The sequence below is a fragment of the Cibotium barometz genome, chromosome 36, assembly GCF_041138505.1.
Source record: "Cibotium barometz isolate CiBa-2024 chromosome 36, ASM4113850v1, whole genome shotgun sequence".
In the NCBI taxonomy this organism is placed as follows: domain Eukaryota; kingdom Viridiplantae; phylum Streptophyta; class Polypodiopsida; order Cyatheales; family Cibotiaceae; genus Cibotium; species Cibotium barometz.
The window spans coordinates 23,670,705-23,678,894 of record NC_141081.1 but is presented as its reverse complement, the minus strand read 5'-3'; the positions used below and the strand labels follow the sequence as shown (position 1 = coordinate 23,678,894).

The window sequence follows — 8,190 nt, the reverse complement described above, 5'->3', positions numbered from 1 at the left end:
TGCAGGTTGTGCTGCTACAAGTTCTACTGCTGCTGCTCTACAGGTTCTAATGATGCAAGATATACTCCTGAGCAAGCTAAATGGGATGCTAAAGATGCGCACGCTCATGCCTTAATTGCGCTATCTATTAAGCGTACCATCATTCCCCACATTCGTGGATGTAAGACTGCGAAGGATGCATGGGATATGCTTACACGATTGTATCAAGTTCGGAATGAAGCTCGTGTAGCTTATCTACGTAAGTAGTTAGAAAGTGAGCATATGAATAAAGGTGATCCAATGGACAGTTTCCTAACAAAGATCACAAGGATCTCAAGGAGCAGTTTTGAGATAGCTGTAGATGAGATTTTGCTAGATAGTACACTTACGTAGACCGTTCTTAATGGTCTTCCAGATTCTTACGAGAGCTTTGCATCCACCCTGGGTAATCCAAATGCCCTTCTATTTGAGGATCTGGTTTCTATTTTGCTACAGGAAGAACAATCCAAGAAGAATAGGAATATTATGCGTGTTATAGATCAAGCTTTTATTGCTAGCCATAAAGGCAAAGGCAAATTTAAGCCAAAATCTATGATAGGTGCAGATATGGTCATATGATTAAGGAATGTCCTAAGGTGGCTATAGAGGCAAAGAAGAAAGAGGCTGGTATGACTGTTGTAGATGCCTCCAACTCTAATGTTGAATCTACTATAAGGAACTTGGTCATATGATTAAGGAATGTCCTAAGGTGGCTGTAGAGGCAAAGAAGAAAGAGGCTGGTATGGCTGTTGTAGATGCCTCCAACTCTAATGTTGAATCTGCTAGTGTTGTGCAAGAGTTATAATGGGCATTTATTGTGCAGTGCAGTTATGACCATCTTTGCACGATGTATGTATGTCTGTAGATTCATATGTATAGTATTTTGACAGTGGTGCTACTAAGCACATCACTTCGCGAGCGTGACATGTTTACTTGCCTTGAGTCTGCGCCTATTGGTAATTGGGTTGACCAGTGCTAATGGCAGCTCTTTCACACTTTTTGATGTATTGTATGTGCCTAGGATCAGAAAGAACTTATTGTCTATTTTTGCATTGACTAGGATTGGACTAGTCCATAAAGTTCATTGATGACAAATGCACAGTTCATGATCTTAGTGTAGGTGATACAATTGTGGCATCAGGTTCATCATGTTGTGGATTATATAAGCTCAATGCTTATGACAGATGTGTGGAAGATGTGACATGTGCAGTTGGACAAGCAAGCTGTATCATATGCAAAACTGTGGCATGCACGTTTTGGGCATCTGAATTTTGCCAGTTTGATGCGTTTGCAAAAATCTAAGATGATTTCTTTGTTACCTACTTTGCAAGCGTCATCAAGGCATGTTTGTGAAGGCTGTATTCTTGGCAAGATGCAGCGTGCTTCATTTCCAAAGGATGGTTCTATGCGAGTTATTGGCAAATTACAGCTTATACATGTGATGTATGTGGTCCAATGCAATCACCATCATTTGGTAATCATTTATACTTCGTGACTTTCATTGATGACTTTTCCAGGCATGCATGGGTGTATCCTATGAAAGCTAAGTCCGAAGTGTTTAGGTGCTTCAAATAGTTTGTCTCTTTGGCTGAAAATGTTTCTGGCTGTTGTTGGAATTAGGGTTGCAGGGAAACACACACAGCTTGAAGAAGACAAAGGTAGCACAAGGCACTCAATAGAGAGTTGCAATAGAAAGATAAGATAGCCCTAGAATGATGGGCGTATATACAATGCACGGGGGAAAAAACCTCCTAAAGAGGGAAAAAGTGCCCCGACGGTCCTAAGTGTGTTCACACACATCACTACCTCATGTATATGGTAACAAATCCCCCCTGGGAGTGATGCGGTGAATGAGCTGGCACATAGAGTATAGGGAAGTGCCATGCCCTAAGGACATGATCAGTCCACAAAGGGGAGTAAGCCCAAAGCTTTGCAGAAAGCTTCAAACTTCTCACGAGACAATGCCTTTGTGAAAAGATCTACAAGGTTATCCTGTGTTGGCACAAACAGGACAACCTTTGTAGAAAGCTTCAAACTTCTCACGAGACAATGCCTTTGTGAAAAGATCTGCAAGGTTGGCCTGTGTTGGCACATAGGCCAAGCTGATCTCTCCTACTGAGAGCCTCTCCCTGACATAGTGGTAATGCACCTCAATGTGCTTTGTGCGAGCATGAAAAACTGGATTCCTCACAACTGCCAATGCGCTCTAACTGTCAGTGTAGATTGTGTTGGCAGTGTCCTGTTGTCCAACACCTAAATCAGCCACCATAAGGCGTCTGAGCCATACACACTCAACCGTAGCTGTGAAGACTGCCCAGTACTCAGCCTCACAACTAGAAGTGGCCACAGTAGGTTTCTTCTTGCTCAACCATGATATGCATGAGCTGCCGAGCATGAAACAAAAACCACTCGTGGACACTCGCGTGTCAAAACAACCAGCCCAATCTGAGTCCGAAAAAGCATGTAAATCTGGCGGCAATGATCCCCCCTTGGGATAAAACAAGCCAAGGTGTAAAGTGCCACTCAAGTAGCGGAAAATCCTCTTGACATCCTGCCAATGCTTAGACCCTGGGCTATGCATAAATCTGCTGACCTGACTTACTGCAAACTGAATATCTGGCCTCGTGTTGCATACATAAATGAGGCATCCAACAACAGTTTGGTAAAGAGTGACATCGGCATGATCACCTGCATCATGAAGACTCAATTTTAAACCTGTTTCCATGGGAGTGGCAATAGGTTTGCAATCTTCAAGTCCAAATTTACATAGCAATGTCTCTATGGAACTAGGATTGCAGGAATGCACACACAGCTTGGAGAAGAAGAAGCTCTAGAGCACACAACACAAAAGTAGTATTACTAAGTGTGTAAGAACAAAGATAAGGTATCCCTAGAGTGTTACAATGCACGAGGGAAAAAACCTCCTAGTGAGGGAAAAAGTGCCCCGGTGGTCCTAAGTGTGTTCACACACATCACTACCATAACATGGTAGTGATGTGTTCACACACATCACTACCATAACATGGCAACATGGATCCCCAAATGCCAATCAAAGCCATGCAAGCCAAATTCTTCCTATAAAAAACCATAAACAAGATAATACAAAGCACAAGATTTCTATGAGGGATATACTTTTTTATGGCCTCACAAAAAGCCATTACTCCTCACCACCATTAAACTCTCAACAATCAAGAAAGAAAGAAGCAACAACAACAAAGATGTGTGCCCAAAAAGCAACAAACCCAAGCTTCTTCTTCACCAACAAAGCACCAATGTCAACACCTCAACAAAAGCGTGGTGGCCATGGGCCTAGAGCATGGGCATAGCCTAGTGTGGACATAGCGAGTGACTAAAGAAGTCACTTTGTTAGAGTATTAGACTTGCATTGTATCTTGGAATCTTTTGACATTGGATGATCTTCTTGGAGCTTCAAGCTCTTGGCTATGGTGATGGATCCCATTTGAGCTTTCATGTGTGTACTTCATGCTAGTGAGTACAAAGCCTTGCAAACTCACGCTAATGAGCGTTCCCCTTGCTTGCATTGGTATTAGAGTATGGATTTCGATCCATGGTTTGTGTTAATCCATTTTTGAATTAGGTTTAGTAGAAAATTTTAGAAATCATTTTCATGATATTTTCTTGAATATTGTGTATGATTTGAGTCTATAATCCATAGATACATCTTGAGATTTGATCTTAGTACTTAATCTCGTACTAACAAAAACCCTAAAATTTTTAAAACCCTAATTAATGCATTTTTTACATATTTTGCTCAAAAGTTAGTGGTTTCACTCATTTTTGTGCATAATCCTTTCTATTTTCACTAGTATTTTCCATTTAGGAATAAATTTAGGCCATTATTGCAAGGATTTGGTGAGACTTTTTATAATTTTTGAATTAGGGATTTCTACAACTTCTAGACCAAATTTGAAGATTGTGCAGATTATCATATCACTTGTTATAGAATATATGCAAAGTATTATAGATTTTTCAAGTCATTATCTGTGTAGAGATTTCCTTGAAGAGAGTGCAAAGAATGATTGATGTGCAAAGGTTTTCTTGAAGATAGTGCAAAGAATGGTTGATGTGCAAAGGTTTTCTTGAAGACAATGTAGAGAATGGTTGATGTGCAAAGTTTTCTTGAAGACCATGCAAAGAATGGTTCTTGTGCAAAGTTTTTCTTGAAGGCTGTACAAAGTAGAGTTATTGTGCAAAGGTTTTCTTGAATACTATGCAAAGTATGGTTACTGTGCAAAGTTTAATGGAAATAGTAGCAATTTATTGCAAAGATCTATGTACAAATTACTAGAAACAACAATAAGCATCTAATATTTACTCTCTATGATCATTTGATTCTATTTGGTGCAAAGTTTGTACTCTCTTGAGTCTACATCACAATAGATCTTATGCAAGATGTTTGATGCATGAAACAGATTTCAAATAGTTAGATGCATGCAAGATGTTACAGATAACTTTTGACAAAGTTTTGAGTTTTCAATAGCTTGTAATGAAATAAGAAGACCTATTAGGAGTTGAACCCAGTCCATTAGCGTGGTGGCCATGGGCCTAGAGCATGGGCATAGCCTAGTGTGGACATAGCGAGTGACTAAAGAAGTCACTTTGTTAGAGTATTAGACTTGCATTGTATCTTGGAATCTTTTGACATTGGATGATCTTCTTGGAGCTTCAAGCTCTTGGCTATGGTGATGGATCCCATTTGAGCTTTCATGTGTGTACTTCATGCTAGTGAGTACAAAGCCTTGCAAACTCACGCTAATGAGCGTTCCCCTTGCTTGCATTGGTATTAGAGTATGGATTTCGATCCATGGTTTGTGTTAATCCATTTTTGAATTAGGTTTAGTAGAAAATTTTAAAATCATTTTCATGATATTTTCTTGAATATTGTGTATGATTTGAGTCTCTATGTAAAGCGTGGTATGGTCTCGATGAGAAGTACATCATCCTCACGCTTTACATATAGTGTGCTTTCTGTTGGACTATTACGAAAGCCTCATTTGACCAAATGAGTATCAGCTTTCTCATACCAAGCACGAGGAGATTGCTTTAACCCATACAAAGCTTTCTTACATCTGCACACTTTATCTTCTTGTCCTTTCTTGACAAAACCATGAGGCTGCGTTACATAAACTTCCTCAAATATGTCACCATTCAAGAAAGCAATAACAATGTCGGATTGATGTACATTCCAACCAAAATGAGCTGCCAATGCACATAGAAAATGAACAGTAGTCATACGACAAGTGGGAGCAAAGGTCTCTTCATAATCTATGCCTTTTTGCTGTGCATAGCCCTTTGCAACAAGTCGAGCCTTATAGCGATCAATCTCACCATCCGGCTTGCGTTTCAACTTGTAAACCCACTTTGTACCAATGGCCTTTTTGCCAGGAGGCAAATCATATAAAGTCCATGTGTCATTTTCTATAAGTGCATCATATTCAGATTGCATGGCAGCCAACCAATTTTCTGAATTCTGTGCTTCATCAAAAGACAGAGGTTCCTCAACATCACATAAGTTAGAAACAGCCAAAGCATAGCAATCTGATGCATAAGATGCATGGCGAGAACCTGAACGAGTACAACTAGACAAAGGTGCATCCAATTTACTGTCACGTAAAGTATGCACCAGCCATTTTGGCATACCTCTAGCTTGCTCATTTTCTGCCACTTCCTCATCAAGTACATCATGTACATTGCATCAGTGATGATAGGCTGATTCATAACATTTTCTGAAACCCCCGTAGGCTGTACATTTGCCTCATTGGAATCTACATGTGAACTTCCACCACTGAAAAGAGGCAACAAACTGTCATAAATGTCCTGTGAGCTTACATTACTGTCTCTTGTACATGACAGCAGGGGCTGAACAGAATCCTCCACAAACACAACATCCCGTGAAACCAAGATACGCTTTGTTTGCAGATGATACAACCTGTAACCTTTGCTTTCAGTACTATAACCAACAAAAATACATTTGACAGCCTTATCATCCAGTTTCCTGCGGTGTGTTTGTGGCACCAAAGCATATGATAAACAGCCAAAAACACGCATGTGCTCAATAGATGGCTTTCTATCATGCCATGCTTCATATGGAGTCATAGACTGCAAAGCCTTCGTAGGACACCTGTTTAGTACATAAGTGGCACACATGATAGCCTCAAGCCAAAACGCGGCAAAGCTTGACTCTTGACCATACATCGTGCCATTTCCGTAAGTGACCTGTTTTTCCTCTCAGCAACACCATTTTGCTGAGGTGTATACGGCAGTGTACATTGGTGTTTTATCCCACGACTAGCCAGAAATGCATTGAATTCATGAGACATATACTCCCCCCCTCGATCAGAATGGAGGGTGCCCATAGTACATTTCGAGACATTTTCAGCCAAAGCCAGAAATTGCTTGAAGCACATAAACACTTCGGACTTTGCTTTAAGTGGATATACCCATGCATGCCTGGAGTAATCATCAATGAAAGTCACGAAGTAAAGATAGTTGCCCAAGGATGGAGTTTGCATGGGCCCACAAACATCACTATGCACAAGTTGTAGCTTGGATGTAGCCCGAACTGAACCATCATTTGGAAATTTGGCACGCTGCATTTTTCCCAAAATACAGCCTTCACAAACATGCTTGACAGGTGCTTCAAGAAGTGGTAAAGAAACAACCATATCAGATTTCTGCAAACGCAACAAACTGGCAAAATTCAGATGCCCAAAACGTGCATGCCAAAGTTTTGCATCTGAAACAGCCTTTGAATCCACAACAACATTTGCAAAATTTTGTACACACTTGTCATACAAAGTGAGCTTATATAGCCCACGGCATAAAATAGCCGATGCAACAATTTCATCACCAAAACTGAGATCATGTACTGTATATCTGTCATCCACAAATTTGACCACAAGGCCAAGTCTAGCAAGTGCAAATACAGACAAAAGGTTCTTTTTGATCCCAGGTACATACAATGCATCAATAAGTATGAAGGAACTGCCATTTGCAGCAGTAAGCACAATCTTTCCAACTCCCTGAACCGGATAAGAGGCATTGTTGGCACAAGTTACTGTATTCCCATGAGGGACAGCTTCAAGAGAGGTAAACAAATCACGATGTGAGGTAATGTGCTTTGTAGCACCACTATCGAAATACCAAACATGTGAATCTGCAGCAACAACTGACATACATGCATCATGAATAGCAGGGTCATATGTACACTCTACACTAAATGCCCACTCTGCATCTACATCAGCATCACAATCTCCTTTCATAGAAGACTCTACTATAGCTGCACTGGTATTGGACCCTGTGGTGGATCCGCCCTCTTTCTTCTTAGCCTCTTTTGCCTTCAATTTCAGACACTGTTTGATCAAGTGATCATTAGCTTTACAATAATGGCAACGCATCTTCTTTTTGCCCTTATCGCCAGAATTCCCAGATGAATTATTGCCAACAGAAGCATTAGAAACAGGAGATTTACCACTCGTAAAAGAACCATGAGAAGTGGCTACATTACTGTTACCACCTTTTCTTTGAGCAGCAACAAAGGCGTGTTCAACTGCACGCTGTTTAGCCCTGTTTTTTCTAGAAAGTGACTCTTGCAACAGCAATGTGCATAATGCATCGAACTTGACAACAGGAGGATTTCCTTGGGTCATAAGTCTCCAAGTACTAGCAAAAATCTGGCAAGGCATCAAGAACAGTCTGCACAAGGGAGCTGTCAGAAATGACCACCTGCAGAAATGAGTTGCTCATTTATATCCTTGACACTAGCAAGGAAAGTGTCCATATCATCTTCCTCATGCATAATCTTTGACTCTAGCTGTTTACGTAGTAGTGCAATTTTAGCTTCATTGCGACTTGCATAAAGACCAGCTAGAATATCCCAAGCCTGCTTTGCAGATTTTGCTGAACGAATGTGTGGAGTAATAGTGCGCTTCACGGATAATGCAATCACTGCATGAGCCTACGCATCTCTTACATCCCAACGAGCTTGCTCAGCCGTAGGCAAAACAACTCTAATAGGGGCAATCCCTGCAACAAAACCTGCAGCATCCTTAACATCCCCTGAATCCGCAGAACCAGGATGTACATCAATGCCCTGCACAATGTTCCAGATGCCCTTTGACACAAGTACATGTTGCATCATATAAGCCCACA

At 40.8% G+C, this 8,190-nt stretch overlaps 1 pseudogene; it reads right to left on the bottom strand.

Annotated features, from left to right (window-relative positions):
- Nucleotides 1–1,917: 1,917 nt before the first annotated feature.
- LOC147617643 (secreted RxLR effector protein 161-like) lies at nucleotides 1,918–2,743 on the bottom strand (annotated as a pseudogene).
- Nucleotides 2,744–8,190: the final 5,447 nt, after the last annotated feature.